The sequence below is a fragment of the Cololabis saira genome, chromosome 6, assembly GCF_033807715.1.
Source record: "Cololabis saira isolate AMF1-May2022 chromosome 6, fColSai1.1, whole genome shotgun sequence".
Lineage (NCBI taxonomy): Eukaryota > Metazoa > Chordata > Actinopteri > Beloniformes > Belonidae > Cololabis > Cololabis saira.
This window is the reverse complement of record NC_084592.1, coordinates 5,496,258-5,517,326: the sequence shown is the minus strand read 5'-3', so window position 1 is coordinate 5,517,326 and position 21,069 is coordinate 5,496,258.

The following is a 21,069-nucleotide window of genomic DNA, read 5'->3' as shown; positions in this document are numbered from 1 at the left end:
GTATTATTAGAAAAAAAAAATTTAAATACATTATTTATAATAAAAAAAAATCCATCAGCTCAACAGTGATTGACAGATATTCACACCACGTTTGATAAACTTCAAAATATCTTACAATGACGTAAGAGCAAAAATTGTTCATACAAAAGTGTGAGAGCAGATGTTTGCCTGGCTCTATTGTTTGACATGCGGTGCGTCCGAAATGCCATACTAAACAGTATATACTCAAAAAGTATACTTAAGTTCGGCACACTTTTGAGTAAATATCAGTAGTATGCATTAATTTGGACGTACTACTCAGAGACACACAGCACTTCCTGCCGTTGGGAAGGGGTCACAGCAGCAGTACCGCTCCGCTCTTTCCCCTTTATCCTGGCCCAAACAAGATGACATTATATAATATTATTATATACAAATATTATAATATTCATATTATATAATAATATTATTATACTAAATATTATACTTATGACATATAAGTTTCACTTAGCAACCAAACACGGCTGCATTGCATTGTGGGAAGTTTCTGCTCGGCTAGTGTCCATCAATCCATACTAATATACATTTCTCTGGAATTAGTATGGATAGCGCATACTATTGTGTACGTACTAATGTTTCGGACGCACTAAAAAATCTCACATACTGTTTTTGCTTCTCATTAGGGCTATGGTTCCAATTTTAGAGTGGTGCACATGCGCATGGGCAAGTGAAAAAGCGCCTTCTGTTGCAGACACGTTGGTGCACATGCACATGGGCAACGCATTTGTTTTCATATGTCAACAGGGTGTGAATAGCTCAGCTGGTGGGGGCTTGCTATTTGTACCCTGGTGCAAATAGTCACTCTGATTTTATATCCGTCGACTCACTTTCCTTACCCCCAAAAAAACTTGATGTAAAGTGTCCTTGTAGCAGTCAGGCCGGAAGTTATATCACAATAAAAGCATGGCGCACACAACACTGGGAAAACACCCCCCTTTGACTATTGGTAATCCCATACCAGAACTCTGTACCCTCAATATATTATATTATTTCTTTAGATAACTTTGAGGCTTTAATTTAGCCTTATAGAACAATTTGCTAAATTTGAGGATCTTTCAGGCTCCAAAAAGTAATCTAAAAAGTTTTAGAACTGTGTATAGTTTGCATGTTTTCCTTGTACTCATATGGGTTTCTCCGGGCACTCCGGTTTACCCCCACAATCCAAAAACCCCCAGGGAAAATGACTTCACTGAGTTTTTTTTGTTTGTTTGTTTTTCTTGTTTAATACCACTATCTTAAATAATTACAAGAACATATGAGGTAACCTACTGAGTACAGCTAGGATCCCCTTTCTCTCCAGGAGGAGGCAACAACATTCCTGGTTTTCCTGACTGAATGGAAAGTTTAAGTATCCATCCATCCATTTCCCGTCTTATCCTTTGCAGGGTAACGGGGTCTGCTGGAACCTATCCCAGCTCATTACAGGCAAGGAAAGTTTAAGGATCTGAACTTTTTGATCTGTTGTTCTGTTATGATTGACACTCTTTGTGAAAAGAGCGGCTTGTGATGGTGTTTGAAATAAATGTAAAGACTCCTCCAACCGATTTTGTATATTTCCTACTAGTTCTAATGTAACTGCAGCTTTGTTGTAAACTGACTGTTCATCAATAAGAGGATGAATAAATAAATAAATAATGGGTAGCAGAGGAAGTATACAGTCCAGTGGGGGACCAGTCGTGGTATAAACTGCTGAGCATTTTGCTTAGCTTCGTAGCATGACATAACTGATGAGAATGTGATAATGGATCGCCACTGCTTGAGAGGACTGTCAATAAATCATATTAGAATTACATTTATTATCTTATATACATTGTGGTGATACAAAAATGTCAACACTCTCTGTGTTGTAATGGATACTAAATCAAACAATACATATCAAAAAGGTTTGATTTTTTTGTTTGTTTGTTTTTTGACCAGGCTGTAAATGTGTTTCTTTCTGCTGTAAAGTCAAACATTTTAACATCAGTGTCAATGGAGATGGACTCACTGTTGGACCTGCCCTCCAATGGTCAAACCTGAGGCCAGGAGGACTTCCGGTGTAGCGACTAATGGACTAGGACGTGTTTTTTTGAGCTCCTGCAACAACCTTTAAAAATATCTATTTTTGGTACAGCTTTTTCATCTTCCTTCGGTTTATTTTTCCCGACCTTCATTATTCTACTTTGGCCCCGTATTTTTGCCGACCAAAATGCCTCCAAAACTCAAACCATCCGCACCACCGCCGCGGCCCTCTCCGCACGCAGCATCCCCGCCTCGTGGTGACCCCCCGTCCAGCCTGGCCGAGGCCGCCGGGGCCGCTCCTTCACACGACTTTAAGGCCGAGCTGCTCGCATCACTCCGCATTGAGATGGCAGCTGTTTTTAAAGCGGAGCTTCAGGCTGCTTTAAATGAAAACCTGTCGAGCATCAAGACTGAGCTGCAAGCGGTGAAGTCGGAATTATCAAAAAGCATTACAAACATCCAGTCTGATGTGCGCGCTCTGAAGAACACCGTGGTTGAAATGGAAACATCTCTTTCATCCTGCACCGATGACATCACAACCTTACAGGCTAAAGTGGAGCATCTGTCAGCTGAACTGATGAGGCTGGATGGTAAATGCGAGGATCTGGAGGCGAGATCCCGGCGCAATAACATACGGATCGTGGGAATTCCTGAAGATTTTTCCACCTCTTCTGCTGTTACGGATATTCCCTCTCTGCTCAAGGAGGCTTTCAGCCTGGAGAAGGAGCCTCTCCTGGACCGGGCGCACCGCACCCTCCAGCCGAAGCCCGGAGAGCGCCCTCGTCCCATCATCGCCCGTCTGCACTATCATACAGACTGTGTGGATATATTGCGCCGAGCCAGGGCTCAGCAACGGATTACGTGTGGAGAGTTGACTTTTTCTGTCTTTCCCGACCACACCCAGAAGACGGCCCGTGCCCGAGCCGCCTTTAATGACGTCCGCCGCCGGCTCCGCGAGATCCCGGGGATCCGCTACGGTCTGCTGTACCCCGCCCGCCTCCGCATCACTCACAACGGCGCAGAAAGGGAGTTCAGGTCGGCAGAGGAGGCCAGCGCTTTCATCACGTCGCTCAAAGTCTAGTTGAACTTTTTTCAGTTCATCAGTGTCGGTTTTTTTTTTTTTTTTTTTTTTTTTTTTTTTCTCTCCCATATATACACGGTATGTGGTTTTCAGTTTAACTTGGTCGTGATTGGTTGTACCTCTCTGTTAATGTTGCTGGGCTTGCAGGAGCTCAACACGAAGCTTGTTAGTTATTATCTTGTTAGTTATGCTTAAAGCCGTAAGTGTTCTTTTCAGGGATCTGACTCCTTCTGGAGTTTGCACTGGGTTCTCCATCGTTTGGGGATGGGGTCGTTGTAAGTGCAATTGGGGGGTGGGGGGTGGGGGGTTCAGTAGGTTAAGTTTGTTGTTGTTTTCAATTTTCCCCCTTTTTTTTATTTATTTATTTTTTTCTCCCCTTTTTTTTTTTTTTTTTTTCTTCTTTCCTCTTTCTTTCTTTCTTTCTTTCCTCCCTCCATCCCTTTCTTTCCTTTCCTTCCTTGGGGATCCGTATTCGGTACATCTCTATCTTTAGGAATTTAACATATGGCCACTAATACTGGTACTTCTGTGAGGTTGTTGAGCTGGAATATTAAAGGCATGGGGAGTCCAATTAAGAGATCGAGAATATTTGCTCACCTGAGACGTCTTAAAGCTGACTTAGTGTTCCTTCAGGAAACCCACATGCGCACCAAAGACCAGGTCAGACTTAAATGTCCCTGGGTTTCTGAGGTGTTTCACTCTGATTTCAACTCTAAGGCCAGGGGGGTTGCTATATTAATTGGTAAGTCAATGCAGTTTTCAGCATCTAAGGTGATTTCAGACAAAAACGGCAGATACTTAATTGTGGCGGGTACGCTATTTCATATTCCCATATTATTAGTTAATATATATGCCCCCAATTTTGACAACCCACACTTTATGAACAAGCTTTTTGAATGTCTCCCCTCATTGAACGACAGTCTTCTTATAATTGGCGGGGATATGAACTGCGTAATTGACCCCAAACTAGACCGCTCCAGGCCACGAAATCTGACTCCTTCTTCAATGTCGAGGTCTCTTTCAGATTTTGTGTCCAAGAACGGTTGCACCGATCCTTGGAGATTTTATAACCCTTGTACCAAAAAATATTCCTTCTTTTCTCAGATGCATCAATCTTTCTCTCGGATTGATTATTATTTTATTGATGCTAAACTAATTCCCAAAGTACTGTCTGTTGATTATCATCCTATTGTGATCTCCGACCACGCTCCTCTTTCTTTGGATATTCAGTTCTCTTCACAGCCACGCTACTCAACATCTTGGAGGTTCAATACATTACTTCTCTCAGATGATAAGTTCACCAATTTCATTACAACTAAAATTGATGATTACATCTCTATAAATCAAAATGATATGGAACCAATTTCATCTTCACTGCTGTGGGAATCATTAAAAGCATATTTGCGGGGACAAATTATCTCCTTCTCTGCTCACTTGAATAAGTCCCGGAAAGCCAAATTACAAGAACTCTCTATTAAGATCACAAAATTGGACCAACAACTTGCTACTTGCCCCTCTCCCAGTTTTCTTAAGCAACGTGTCGATTTACAGACTGAATTTGATCTCCTTACCACTAATGACGCAGAGCGACTTCTCTTACGATCACGCTCCGTATATTATGAACATGGAGACAAGGCAAGTCGGCTCATGGCTCATCAGTTACGTCGCCAGGCAGCCTCACGTATGATCCTTCAGATAAAAGATTCATCAGGCTCATTGCATCAGGATCCCACCGCCATTAATTCTGTCTTTCACTCATTTTATTCCTCTTTATATACGTCTGAATCTCCATCTGGCTCCACTGAATTGAATTCATTCTTAGATAGCCTCAACTTTCCTGTTATAGGCTCCGATGCTGCTAAAAATCTTGACTCGCCATTAACGGTAGAAGAAATTAATCTCGCTGTGAGAAGTATGCAAAATAACAAAGCTCCTGGCCCTGATGGATTTCCAGTGGAATTTTTTAAGAAATTTCAGGATAAATTGTCCCCTTTATTGCATGCTGTTTATAAGGAATCACTGGAACATGGCACTCTTCCTCCCACTTTAAGGCAAGCCTCCATAAGTCTCCTCTTAAAAAAAGATAAGGATCCAACTCTCTGCGGCTCATACAGACCTCTTTCGTTAATAAATGTAGATGCTAAGATCCTTGCTAAAGCCTTGGCTTATCGCTTGGAGAACATTGTGCCAACTATTGTCTCAAATGAACAGACAGGGTTTGTTAAGGGGCGACAGTTATTCTTTAATGTGCGGACACTTTTAAATATTATTCACTCTAAAACTGTCACCACAACACCTGAAGTCCTAATCTCGGTCGATGCTGAAAAGGCATTTGATAGGATTGAATGGGACTATTTATTTACTGTACTGAAGAAGTTTGGGCTGGGGAATGGGTTCATTTCTTTGATTCGTCTCCTTTACACGTCTCCACAAGCAAGCGTTTCCACTAATGGCATTCAGTCCAATTTTTTTACTCTAGCCCGTGGCACCAGACAGGGGTGTCCCCTCTCTCCCCTATTATTCGCACTAGCTATAGAGCCCCTGTCAATCTTTCTGAGGTCCTCCCCCACTTTTACTGGGATCTCCCGATTGGGAACAGAATATAAGCTGTCACTTTACGCTGATGACTTACTGTTATATGTCTCGGATCCTGTCCTCTCCATTCCTTCAATTTTATCTGCTTTCCAGAGATTCGGGTCTTTCTCAGGCTATAAAGTGAACGTATCTAAAAGTGAATGCTATCCCATTAATGACTCAGCAACACAGCTCTTACAGTCAGATATCCCTTTTAAGATTAGTCCTTCCGGCTTTAGGTATCTTGGGATCAACGTAACCAGAACGTTAAGCTCTCTTTTTTCTGCTAATCTCTCACCTTTAATGTCTACAATTAAATCTGACCTCCATAGATGGAAAAGCTTACCTCTTTCATTAATTGGAAGAATTAACGCAGTTAAAATGAATATTTTGCCCAAATTTCTATTTCTGTTCCATTGTCTTCCACTTTTCTTACCAAAACACTTTTTTTAAAATAATTGATCAAACTATTTCTGACTTCTTATGGTGTGGGAAGGCTCCTAGAATCCGCAAATCCACACTTCAGAGATGTAAATTCAATGGCGGACTGGCACTTCCCAATTTCCAACTGTATTATTGGGCAGCACATATTCAAAAAATTTCATTTTGGTTCAAATCAGTGAATATGCCATGGTGTAAATTGGAGGCACAGTCATGCATTTCATCCTCTTTACCTGCTCTACTTACCTCATCTATTCCATCCAACCTCTCTGTCTTTACAAATAATCAAGTGGTTCACTCCACACTTAAAATTTGGTATCAATTTAGGAAACACTTCAAATTTAAGTCAGCATCTACTTTAGCTCCATTACTGAACAATCATTTATTTCGACCTCCGCTTACAGATTCAACCTTTCTCATATGGCATAATAAGGGCCTGAAAAGTTTTGGAGATCTTTACAAGGATGGTATCTTTCGCAGCTTTGCAGATCTCTCAGGTGAATTTAATCTCCCGCCTTCTCATCTCTTTCGATACTTTCAGATTAGACACTGCGCTAAAGCTTTGTTTCCAGTTTTTCCATCCTCTCCGCCGACTCTACAGTGGGAGGTGCTTTTAAACCATGATCCACTTCAAAAATCACTGATCTCTAAGGTTTACGATGACCTTCTGTCTTTCGATCTCTCTCCAGTTATTAAAGTTAGGGCTGTCTGGGAAGATGAACTGGATCTAAATTTGGAGGATGACTGGTGGGACGCTGCTCTTAAAAAAATTTACACAAGTTCATCCTGCGCTCGTCTTACACTTATACAGTTTAAAGTACTGTTTAGAGTCCACTTTTCTAAAGCTCGACTCTCACAGATCTATCCCAGTGTCACTGACGAATGCGACAAATGTCATGCCTCGTCCTGCAATTTAACCCATATGTTTTACTCTTGCCCACTACTTTCTCGCTTTTGGTCGAATTATTTTGACACCATGTCAAAAATACTCTCGGTGAATATAAAAGTCTCCCCCCATGTTGCCATATTCGGGCTCCCAGAGGACCATGGCCGGTTTACTTCAAACCAAATAGACATTTTGGCTTTTACTTCCTTACTGGCAAGACGCCACCTTCTTCTCCACTGGAAGTCGACTAAAGCCGGAAATATACTCTACGCACGTAACCTGCGTAGCCTGCGTAGCCTGCTTTGTGTCTGTTCATGCTCCACTGCGTACGTCGCGTACCACCCGAGTAGAGCCTGTCATACCGATGGTGACCGATAGGGGGCAGTAAGCAGAGCAACAGTTGGAAAAGCTACTTATATTAAGTAGCAGAAGTAGTAGCAGCAGCAGCGGTAGCAGAATAGAAAAACGAACACTTTTACAGGACAATATTGGATGATGTAGGAGATTATAACATCGTGTGAATGTGTATGAGTGTGTATGAATGTTTGTGGTGGTCGGAGGGGCCGTTTGGCGCGATATGGCAGCCACGCTCCCGTCAGTCTGCAGGGCAGCTGCGGCTACAGACGGAGCTACCACCGGGGAGAATGTGTGTGAATGAATAATGATCTCTGTAAAGCTCTGGGTGCCTAGAAGGAAGCTAAAGAAAACCATAACATTATTATTATTATTATTACTCTTTTTTTAATGTGTATTACTTATTTATATTACTGTTTTACCCCCTTCCCTGTGTGTGTGTGTGTGTGTGTACTTCTGCTACGTGAGTTTCCCCGTTGAGGGAGTAATAAAGGACTATTTTATCTTATCTTATTATTATTGCTTATTATCAAAAGTGGATAGTCTTTCCAGACTAATTTATCCAGCATTCTCCTTACCCATCTCAACAAGAATGACGAAACAATAAATCCAGTTAATTTTAGGTTCATATGGAAAAGTAGATGTCAATATAAGAAAGATTAACATGGTAAAAAAATGTATTGTTCCTAATATGATTCCAAGTCATTCATTTGCAAGTCATTCAATAGTATTTTTATTGAAAAACAGAGTATTTAAAATAAAATAAGTCCCGTCAATTGACTCCCGGCTCCCGGCTCCGCTTCCTCCCGGCTCCGGGAGGCACCGAGGCTCGGCGCGTACCTCCGCCGGGGCTCGGCCGCCGGGGCTCCGCGGCCGGGGCTAGGCCGCCGGGGCTCGGCCGCCGGGGCTCGGCCACCGGGGCTCGGCGGCCGGGGCTCGGCCACCGGGGCTCGGCCGCCGGGGGTTGTCCGGGGCTCGGCGGCCGGGGCTCGCCATCCGCGGTACTCCCGGGGACTCTAGTCCCGCAGCACCAGTGAGTATTTTGACCGGAGAGATTATAAAATACCGGACTTCGGCATATTTTACCGGACAACGGAAACCCTGGGGGGAAGTTAAATATTGCATAAATATATGCACGGGGAACTTTCTCCAGGGGAGAGCAGCATAGTCGTGCCAGCTGGGATCAGACCAGGAACAGCGATACTAGCGGCCAGAGCGAGAACTGCAGGTCGCGTACGCGTTCAGTGTCTTTTTGAGAACGTGCACGTCGACGCGTCAAATGTACGCAGGATACGCAGGATACGCGAGACGTGACGTCACGCGTATCCTGCGTCTCGCGTACGCGTTCTGAACTGCAAGTATAAACGCGGCTTAAGGCTCCTTCTAGTACCCAGTGGCTCAACGACACCATGTTTTTTCTGAAGCTGGAAAAGATTAAATATTCACTGAAAGGTAGTTGCACAAAATTTTATAATAAGTGGCTTCCCTTTCTTACATTCTTCCACTCTCTCCAGTCCCTGCCTCCTGATTGACGGATCCCCCCCCCTCCCTCTCTTCTCTCATTCATTCCTTTCTTTCTTCCTCCTTTTTATTTATCTTTTTATTTACTTTTCTTTTGGGTTTTTTTTTTTTTTTTTTTTTCTTTTTTTTTTCCCCCCCTTTTTATTCATCTATTTTGTTAATTCATACTGTTTAGCTTAAATACTTAAATATTACTTATATATAAGAATATAATAATTTTCGTGTATTTGTCATTGTTTTGTGTGGATTTTTTGTTCTGTTCTTAATCCCCCCCAAAAAAAAAAAGGAGGTAGACTGTATATCTTTTTTTTTGTTTATTCCTGTTCAACTGTGCCTTACCCCCTAATAAAAATATCAAAACACAAACCTGAGGCCAGGAGTTAGGCTGGCTCTCATCGCCTCCGAGCGCCAACCAATAGAGCACCAAAACTGACATAATTAAAAATAAAAGCAGAAAGAAATAATTTCCATAACAGTAGTGTTTTTTTAAGGTCCTGACTGTTTGGACTTTTTGCTGAGTTTCCCAAGTAAAAGCAATCAACAGGAAGAGATAACTTAAGACTGACATGTTTAGGTGTCTTCCTTGGTGTCTGGCTCAGATAGATGGGACTGGAGACCCCCACACGTAGCAAAACCAGAACTCCTCCTTTTGGGGATAAAAAGACTGTAGAAACACTGCGTGTGCATTTCTCTCCTCTGTGGTTTCAGACAAATGTACCTCCAGCTGGAAAATATTGTACATGATATTATAAAGCTGTATTAACATTTGATTCTGTTCTTTGTTTTTTTATGGTTTTCTTATGGTACACCAGAGTAAAGAACACGCAGATCTTTCATATGTCTATGCCTGTATAGATGTGTGTGTGTTCATATGATCATAAATATTCATCAATGTTAATATAGAAACGATTGATCAGAATCAATTGCATTATTTAAAGGTATTGTGACATCATTTTTAACATGCTTTTAACACTATTAAAAGTCTTGGCGAACATCCCTCAAATGTGTCTAAAAGAGTGTAACAAGAAAAACTTAACTCTAGTACTCCATTTTTGGCTTTTTATGACAGTGTTTTTTTGCGCCGTGAAAAACGCTTCCTTTTCCCCCTTTCCTGTAAATCATTGCGCCGCTCCTCCTCCAAACCTCCTCCTCCTCCAGCCATACGCTCACAGCGGCGTCGGAGAGTTAAGCCGGGAGCGACAGGCGAAGCATGCACGGAAAAGCAGCAGGGCGAACCAGAGCAAACAATCATAAAAATAAAGGCATGCAAGCAGCAGAGTCCCCTTATCTTAAGTCCAGTCAGTGGCCACGGGTCTTCTTAGCAGTTTTCCTCCGGTGATTAGAACAAAAGAGGCTCTAAACAGCTCTGTGTTAGGCCTCATTTATGGTTCCGCGTTAAATCGACGCAGAGCCTACGCCGTAGGGTTCAGCGTACGGTGCGCGTCGCCGCGTAACCCTACGCCGTAGTCTCTGCGTCGGTGTAACGCGGAACCATAAATCAGCCTTTATGGTGCGCTGGAGAGGAGAGGAGGCAGGGAGCTGGGTGGAGGGGGCGGTGATTTAGCGGGTCGTTACGTAACGATCTGCCACCAAACCAGATGCGCCGTTTTTGCATAGTTATGCGGAAAATCCCAGAAAGCACACAATACACTGAATGTTAAAAGTTCGTTGTTTTTTGGGTGTAATTGATGTCAAGACACCCAACAAAACACAAAAAATCAAGAAAAATTTGTTTTTCATGTCACAATCCCTTTAAATATTTGTGCTCTTTCTTCAGAAAACCCCAAAACGATTATAAGACATTAAAAAGTTTGATATGCTGTCTTTTTAATAATCATTATTATTTCACCAAGAGAGGATGAAACTATAAAAGAAAAGCCTATAGGAAAACAGAAACCAAAGTTCTTTAAGAAACTGAAGTCTGGTATGCGTCATATGAAGAGAAACTTAAAGAACGTTTTATTAAGAGATAAAGATGAGCAATAAACAGAAACATATTGACCCCTGTTTAGATGTGTGTGTGTACATATGTTCATAAATGATCCCTGTATAGATGTGTGTGTGTACATATGTTCATAAATGACCCCTGTAAAGATGTGTGTGTGTACATTATGTTCATAAATGACCCCTGTAAAGATGTGTGTGTACATATGTTCATAAATTATGCGTATGGAAGTGTGTGTGTACATATGTTCATAAATGATCCCTGTATAGATGTGTGTGTGTACATATGTTCATAAATGATCCCTGTATAGATGTGTGTGTGTACATAATGTTCATAAATGATCCCTGTTTAGACATGTGTGTGTACATATGTTCATAAATGACCCCTGTATAGATGTGTGTGTGTACATATGTTCATAAATGACCCCTGTATAGATGTGTGTGTGTACATATGTTCATAAATGACCCCTGTATAGATGTGTGTGTGTACATATGTTCATAAATGATCCCTGTATAGATGTGTGTGTGTACATATGTTCATAAATTATGCGTATAGAAGTGTGTGTGCGTGTGTTCATGTGTGTGTTTTAGTTTTTTTTTATTAAATTGAGTTAATTAGATTATATACAGGAATTACATGGGAGAAGAAATGAAGAGTAAAAAAGAAGGAAGGAGAAAGAAGATTCAAAGAAGAAAAAAGAAAGGGTTAAATAAAAACGATAATCATATTTCATAAAATAAAAAATAGAAACGTTGTCTTTTTCTTAGGTGCTTGTTTTTTTTTTTTTTACAAATACATGTGTTTGTGTGTGAATGGATCAATGACGGACATTAGTTAAAAACACTTTGTAGAAGGATTTATGAACTTGGTTCAGTTTTTTGTGTTACTTTACTGGTAAATTTGCCACATCCAACATGGCGGACGCGGTGTCGCATCATCCATGTGTCGCATCAGAGCAACGGGCTCAATGAGGCGTCTACGTGAACCACTGATGAAACCTCGTACTCCCACGAAGCTGCCCTTCCCTCTTCACCCGCTACCTTTATTTTAGGCCACAATTTCTGTCGGCTCTCCCCTTTCTTCCTCGGAGAAGCGCAGGCATTTGGGCTGGATAAAATCGTTTATTTTTCTTTACACTGCTATCATGTCGAAATAAAGGCTATTGCATTGAAAAGTGAAGTGAATTCTTGGCAGCCTTCCACATTTTCTCCTCCAGACGGCGGGATATGAAACCTAGTGATAAACAAGACAATAGTTTTAAGTTGCGTGCTGAAAACTCGAGTTAAGGTCTGTCGCGCCGCCGTCTTGCGCAGCCGCGGCATTATGTTTCCATGACAACAAAGGAACGCAGTGCGCAGGAACGCAGTGACGTCAGTGTGGCGTCACTGCGTTCATCATATAAACCGCTTTGAAGGTATCAGATCATTTCAACTCGACCGTCGGAACGGAGCAGGTCTAAAATTGAAACAATTGTTTTTCAAGTTATTCACTAAAATGCAGACACAACAGACAAACGGAAAAACTAGTTCTGCAATGAAAAATATATTTTCTCTGCCTTCAGTTACTCCAGTAAGCAAGGCCATTGCAAGCCAACTTGTGTCAGAGACATATTCTGAATGTACTGACGATATAAATGAGTTGATGCAGTTAATCTCGACGTGGCAGGAGGAGGAAAAATCAAAGTCAGTTGAGGGATCTGAATCCTCAGCAGCTATGCAGGTCCAGGTAAAAGTAGACCTTTATTTGGATGCCTTTTTTGCACGGTGGAGGGCCTCTTCAAAACAAACTGTGGGAAATGACGATGATGAGGATGTGGATGAACTTCATTCTTTAAATTCTAGCAGCAGGCCTTTTATAGATGCTGTTGAGGCAAAGGAAACTGCATCATTTAATGATTCAGCCTGCATGGAAAACCGTTCAGCAACGCCAACAGAGACATATTTGGCTGAGGACAGTACTTTGAAACTTGGAAACAAGGAGGCTTCAGAATCATCAGATCAAAGTACAAAAGGAAAACACAAACCAAAGTTCTTTAAGAAACTGAAGTCTGGTATGCGTCACATGAAGAAAAAAATAACGACTGTTTTATCAGGAAATAAAGATGAGCAATCAACAGAAACAGATTTTACTGAGGACAGTACTTCTGGAAACAAGAAGGCTTCAGAATCATCAGATCTGAGTGATGTCCCAGAGGAGTCTGAAATAGTTTCTTCCCCCACATTAACCATCAGCTCAAGCCCAACAGTGCAGCATACTGAAGGGGAAACCGGCACCAGGAAGGAACAGCTCATCACTGATATGGATTCACAACCAGCAACTCCAAAAGAGTATCAGTTCGCAGACCCTCATGTGGTAAATGACAACATTGTGGATGAACTTCATTCCATAGAATCTAGCAGCGGGCCTTTTATAGATGCTACTGAGGCAGGAGAAACTGCATCATTTCAAGATTCAGCCTGCATGGAAGACCATTCTCCATCTTTAACCAAATTGGTTCCTGCAGACCGAAAACATGAAGGCACAGACAGCAAAATGTCCTCATCACCAGACGAACAGGACTTCATCATACCTAAGAAGTCCAAACGTGCTGGATCTTCACGGACGTCTCTAAAACGCAAGAAACCTGAAGACAACCTCAGTAAAGATACATCCAGTTGTTTGTCAGGTTCACGAAGAGAGTATCAAAGTACAAAAGGAAAGACTGTAGGAAAACACAAACCAAAGTTCTTTAAGAAACTGAAGTCTGGTATGCATCACATGAAGAAAAAAATGACGACTGTTTTATCAAGAAATAAAGATGAGCAATCAACGGAAACAGATTTGACTGAGGACAGTACTTTTGACAACAAGGAGGCTTCAGAATCATCAGAGCTGAGTGATGTCCCTCTAACACCGGCTCAGTTTACTGAAGAAGACGGCCTCAAACCAGAGGAGCCTGAAATAGTTTCTTCCCCCACATTAACCATCAGCTCAAGCCCAACAGTGCAACATACTGGAGGGGAAACCGGCACCATGAAGGAACAGCTCATCACTGATATGGATTCACAACCAGCAACTCCAAAAGAGTATCAGTTCACAGAGTCTCAGGGGGTACATGACAACATTGTGGATGAACTTCATTCCATAGAATCTAGCAGCGGGCCTTTTATAGATGCTGCTGAGGCAGGAGAAACTGCATCATTTCAAGATTCAGCCTGCATGGGAGACAGTTGTCCATCATTAACCAAATCGGTTTCTGCAGATCAAGAACATGAAGGCACAGACAGCAAAATAGCCTCAACACCAGACGAACAGGACTTCATCATACCTAAGAAGTCCAAACATGCTGGATCTTCACGGATGTCTCTAAAACAGAAGAAACCTGAAGACAACCTCAGTAAAGATACATCCAGTTGTTTGTCAGGTTCACCAAGAGAGTATGAAAGTACAGAAGGAAAGACTGTGGGAAAACACAAACCAAAGTTCTTTAAGAAACTGAAGTCTGGTATGCATCACATGAAGAAAAAAATAACGACTGTTTTATTAAGAAATAAAGATGAGCAATCAACGGAAACAGATTTGACTGAGGACAGTACTTTTGACAACAAGGAGGCTTCAGAATGTTCAGAGCTGAGTGATGTCCCTCTAACACCGGCTCAGTTTACTGAAGAAGACGGCCTCAAACCAGAGGAGTCTGAAATCGTTTCTTCCCCCACATTAACCATCAGCTCAAGCCCAACAGTGCAGCATACTGAAGGGGAAACCGGCACCATGAAGGAACAGCTCATCACTGATATGGATTCACAACCAGCAACTCCAAAAGAGTATCAGTTCACAAACCTTCAGGGGGTAAATGACAACATTGTGGATGAACTTAATTCCATAGAATCTAGCAGCGGGCCTTTTATAGATGCTGCTGAGGCAGGAGAAACTGCATCATTTCAAGATTCAGACTGCATGGAAGACCGTTCTCCATCTTTAACCACATCGGTTTCTGCAGACCGAAAACATGAAGGCACAGACAGCAAAATGTCCTCATCACCAGACGAACAGGACTTCATCATACCTAAGAAGTCCAAACGTGCTAGATTTTCACGGATGTCTCTAAAACGCAAGAAACCTGAAGACAACCTCAGTGAAGATACATCCAGTTCTTTGTCAGGTTCACCAAGAGAGTATGAAAGTACAAAAGGAAAGACTGTAGGAAAACACAAACCAAAGTTCTTTAACAAACTGAAGTCTGGTATGCGTCACATGAAGAAAAAATTAAATACATTTTTATCAAGAAATAAAGTTGAGCAGAAATCAACAGAATCAACAGAAACAGATTTGCCTGAGGACAGTACTTCTGACAACAAGGAGGCTTCAGAATCATCAGAGCTGAGTGATGTCCCTCTAACACCGGCTCAGTTTACTGAAGAAGACGGCCTCAAACCAGAAGAGTCTGAAATTGTTTCTTCCACTGCATTTCTCATCAGCTCAAGCCCAACAGAGCAGTATACTGAAGAGGAATCTGACATCAGGGAGGAAAACGTCATCACAGAAATTAATTCACAACCAGCAACTCCAAAAGAGCATCAGTTCACAGAGCCACATGTACCTCACAGAACTGTGGATGAGCTCAGCACTGATTCAGCATCAACACCAGTAGACTTTGTCAGTGGGCTGAAAAACTCATTCAAAAACATAATTGAAAGCTACTTCAATGGAACATCAAACCACATGCCGCTGTGTTCCCCTGAAAGGGATGTGAACATTTACGAAATATTTGAAGATATCTACAAGTGTTTGTCTGACATGAACATTGATGTAGATGTGGAACAAATACTTGAAGAGGAACTTATTGACACTGCAATGGCAGTTGTTGAAGCTCTTCCACATTTACAAAGACCAATTGACGCCCAACTTTTCATAGAAGTTTCTGAGAGATGACATAGGAGTGATAACATTGTGTCTTCTCCATTTCCCCTACACCAGACATGGATATGCTATTTGACCTGGAAAATTAAATAATAAACCAAAAAAAAAGGATGGCATGAAAAAAAACCTCAGTTTATGTGTTTGCTCATTTGAAAAGACGAAAAGAAAACTGACAAATGCACGCGCGTTAAGCCTGATTTATGGTTCCGCGTTAAAATGACGGCGTAGCCTACGGCGTAGGGTACGTGTCGACGCGCATCGTACGTTCGCCCCCCTGCGTACCCTACGCCGAAACTTCTGCGTTGGTGTAACGCGGAACCATAAATCAGCCAGTGTACATTTTAAGATTAAGATTCTCAGAATATTCTAATTTTTCGAGATAGGGTATTTGAGTTTTCTTAAGCTGTAAACCATGATCAGCAATATTAAAATAATAAAAGGCTTGCAATATTTCAGTTGATTTGTAATGAATCCAGAATGTATGACATTTTTGCATTACAGAAAATAAAGGACTTTATCAATTATATATTCTAATTTTCTGAGACAGTCCTGTATATTTATGGTTATATTTCTTTTTTTAGTTGTTTGTTTTTTTTCTGTTGCTAGATTGTCTGATGGGTGAGGTAGCCCAGACTAAATGTAGCATTTTCTTTGTTCTGCAGCAATATTGCTGCAATAAAGCATATGAAATACACTTTAAATATTCTTGTTTTGCTAGTATCATTCCGCTTGAAATTATGGGAAAATGCATAATTTAGTGTTGAATAACGTGCCAGGCATGTGCACCCCCTCTGATCTGAGATGCAGCCTAGTCATCATTTTCTAGAACCGGCCCCGTAGCAGCATATCCTCATATTTTAAAGGATCACAACCAAAAATCCAGAGAAAAAAATGTGACAGAAGATGAAACAAGATCTGACATTGCTGATGGGATGGTGGACAGCAGCATCTCCCCGGCTGAGGAGAGCTCCCATGTTTTCTGTTAAACTGATATCGAGAAAGAATTTAAAAAAAAATATTAATTTTGTTTATTTATTTTTATTTGGCACATTTAAAAACAATATTAGGAGAAAATATTTCTGCAAATGCAGTGGTTCAGTTCATGTTCAAAATAGGCCTACCGCCTACGTTATGTAGCTTAAGTGTAAGGTTTACACAAGAAACAAGTTTTCATATAGCCTACTGTTGGCCCGCTGTTGTGTGGTAATTTTTCTGAATTTTTTTTTTTTCTCAAAATGATCCCCTTTTTAAATTTCTGCATGTAATGACTAGCAGGATAATATTTATGTATGATTTTGTAAGAGACCTCCTTAACCTTATTTGTGATTAAAACTTGTTTCAAGTAGACTATTAGGCTCAGAAACTGTATTAGGTGGCGAAGATAACAGGGCAGGGTTAATAATGTTACAGCTGGACCCAATGAATGCATTTGAATTACAGGGGAAATTTACAAATACAGGTGAATTGCAGGTACTGTTTTGAATACGTGACCGCCAGGGGGAGCTAGTAGGGATAGGTGAACTACAGTGAGCCTCACTAAGTGGGGATGAAGAAAGATAAGGCTGAACAGATGTTAAAAGATGTGATGAGCCAGCAAAACCCTCATTATCCATAAATGGTGAACATGGAAACATAGTGCGGTTGTTAGGATCATGCTGGGGGGATGGAAGTCAGAAAGAGTTGAATGCTATGAAGTTAATGACATTTGTCACAAGTTTCCTGGTCCCATTCACATTTGGGTGTAAATTATCTGGTTTGTAAAGGTCGCACTTTGCCCAAAAACTGTCAAAATTGTTGATGAAACCAAGACCTGTTGCTGTACAGAAGTTTTGTAACCATCGATGGAAACCAAAAAGCCAACTAAAGCGTTCAGATGTGGATGACAGAGTGGGAATGGGACCAGATAGGAAACACCCTTTGCCTAAGCTTTCAATGGTTAATGCGAGTGATTCAAGCTGATACTGAAGTTTGATTGATTGTCTGGACATGACGTCATTCGTCCCACATTGCAACAGTACAGTGTGGACCGAGGGATGGAGGTCGAGAGGAGGTGGCTTCGTTCCCAGCCAGCTGTGTGGAGGAGGGGGCGTTGGCTGAATCGGCAGCGTGACCCGGAGCAGTAGTATTGTTTACATCAGGGCTAACACCACCTGTGGATGATGAAGCCGAGATACGGGGATGTTTACTGATGGGAGAGTTTTCTCTGGAGTTGGAGTTACACGGAGACCAGCATCTTTCCGTTGACGCTGTAATTCTTGTAGCAGCGGGAGTAGGAGACAGTGGAGAAGTTGGGTCGTCAGTAGTAAGAGGAGCGAAGTGGTTGAAGAGCTGAAGCGGGACACCTTCTCCATCTGGGTCATAGCGGGGAAGGGAAAGTTTCTTCTTGCCCTTCACCACCGATGCCAAGGAGGAGCAACCGGGAGCTTCATGGTCCGGGTTTTCCAAGCTGGCCAGCCGGGAGGAGAGCACTGCCTGGTGCTGGAGAAGATCCATGATAAGAGACTCAATGGATTTTAACTCAGCTTTTATATCTGTTACTGATGGTGAAGCAGCCATCCTTCAGGCGGAGATTGATACAGAGGCTTGTGGATCTTGAGGTAGTAGTAGCCCAGCTAGTGGTGGTACAGGGCCAGTTAGCACTGCTGGAAGCCCTGCTAGCTGTGGTGGAGGCCCAGTTTGCAGTCCGGCCCGGTGTGGCTGCAGCCCAGCCAGCAGTGGTGGAAGGCCTGAATAAACCATGTATAGAGAATGAATTACTGAGTTTTAGATAATGCAGATTTTTTTTTTCATATATTTCTTTCATTATCTTAATTACACCCATACTTCCACCGTAATATTTTCACACTCTTAGCCTACTATAAAAGAAAAGGATGAAACACTTTTTTTTGCTTCAGGTTCTGTGTTGGAGAGACTATAAAAGTTAATTCTTCCATAACTTCACCTAATACCTCATAAACCCCTCTTCAGGACTACAATCACTACAAGCACACTGAATTTCAAACAATTTAACTCTAGAAAAATTGAAATATTAAGATGTAAACTTCAAACACTTTACTTTTCTACAAAGGTCAGTTGCCTTTTTTGCTTCAGGTTCTGTGTTGCAGAAACTATAAAAATTAATTCTTCCATAATATCACCTAATACCTCACATAACCCTCTTCAGGACTACAATCACTACAAGCATGCTCAGTTTCAAACTATTTAACTGTACAAATATTGAAATATTAAGATCTAAACTTCAAACATTTTACTTTTCACTACAGGTCTGCTCAATTTCACATTCACTGTACACTATGTGGATATTTTATTTAGTTTTAGTAATAATAGTTTTATTAAGTATATTTAGTATTTCAATGTTTTCTATCTTTTACTGTCCTTATTGTTCAGTTGTGTTTTTTAATTTTTATATTCCTATACTGTATTACTTTTTCTGGTGTAAGTGCATTTTGTGTGTGATACATGTAGTATTTGGTACATGGAGCATTTGGTTTATTTTTTTTTTGTATTGTTGTTGTCCCATTCTGTCCTATGTTATCGAAGTTTGTTTACACTAACACTTCTCAGGGAACGTTATCTCATTGCACTGTGTACTGTGTATATGGCTAGAATTCCAATAAACCCCTCTTGAATCTGAAATCTTGCACCTTGAATCGTGATGTCTGTATGTTACTGAGACCTCGAATTTCACTTTGGGTATCAATATAAGTTACCCAATAAAGTAAGATGGAAATAAAGTATCCATCTATGTGTATATGTATATGTATATGTATATATATATATATATATATATATCGCTCTTCAACTTGAAACTTGAAAGTCTATCCTCTGATTGACAGGCAGCCAGTGTAAATACCTCAGAGCTGGACTGATGTGGTCCACTTTTCTGGTCCTAGTGAGGACTGGAGCAGCCAAGAACCAAGATCAGCTAAGAACAGGAAACTGAGGCTACAATTCACACAGGCTCACCAAAACTGGACAACAGAAGATGGAAAAATGTTGCCTGTTCTGATGAGTCTCGGTTTCTGCTGCGAAATTTGGATGGTGGGTTCAGAATCTGGCTTCAACAACATGAAAACATGGATCCATCCTGTCTTGTACAGTCTTGTCTCATTATTAGATATTAAAAAATCTTGACGTACTTAGAAGTTACACCAAATAATTGAATAGTATAAATAGTAATCATCAGTATAAACATATATTGTGGTAAACCTGAGTATAAAGTAGCAGATCCCATGTCATAAAGAATCATCTCAGACTGGTTTCTTGAACATGATGACTTCACTACTCATACGTCCTCCACAGTCACCAGATCTCAGTCCAACAGAAAACCTTTGGGATGTGGTGGAACGGGAGATTCACATCATGGATGAGCAGCCGACAAATCTGCAGTAACTGCCTGATGCTTCATGTCAATATGGACCAAACTCTGAGGAATGTTTCCAGAACCTTGTTGAATCTGTCACGAAGGATTAAGACAGTTCTGAAGGCAAAAGGGGTCCAACCCGGTACTAGCAAGGTTTACCGAATAAAGTGAGTATATAAGTGTATATAAGAGAAATCATCCTTTTGTGAAATAAGAGCTCCTCCACAAGGTAACACTGAAGTGAGGAGATCAATAATAATGATAAAAGCATAGCAGAGCCGAGTGATCCTATGACCCAAACTGTCATGTAAAAACTAGCTCAAAGTGAATTTGAACTGAGTGGAAACTGAAACCTTAGAAAAGTCGGGGTTCTGATAAACTTTAACCTTTATTGTCCTTTGATTTCTATCAAGGACAAATAGTCTAGGCAGAATTTCTGAAAATGTGCTTATTTAAAGTGCTGAAGGCATTTTGTGAATATTTATAATATACAACATGTCTAGGGGTATTAAAGGGTGCTGAATCCAAATCTGCTGTATATGAAGCTCAAAAATGTCCCAAAATGCTTCAAAATTGAGAAATCCAACATGGCCGCCACTGCCAGGCTGAAATCTATTTTTCAGTATATCTTTTTGACTAAACAAGGTACAAACATGAATTAAAAGTGCTTTTGTAAGTTTTCCTACATGGGCAATTCGATGCCATATTCAGAATTGAGATGTAATGTGAAGAAACTGCTTATATATTGCAAAAATAGTTGTTTTTAACTATGAATAATTACTCAATTATTATTATTATTATTAGGCTACTTTTACTTACTTTGTATTTTGTTTTGAGGTAAAATGTATCAAATGTGCTGGAATGGAACCTTTGCCATCCCCAATATCACCCCACCCCCCAAGCTTAGCTTTTCTCACACTTCTCAGAACGGCTGATCGGAAACATGAGACAGCTAACAGGTAAAG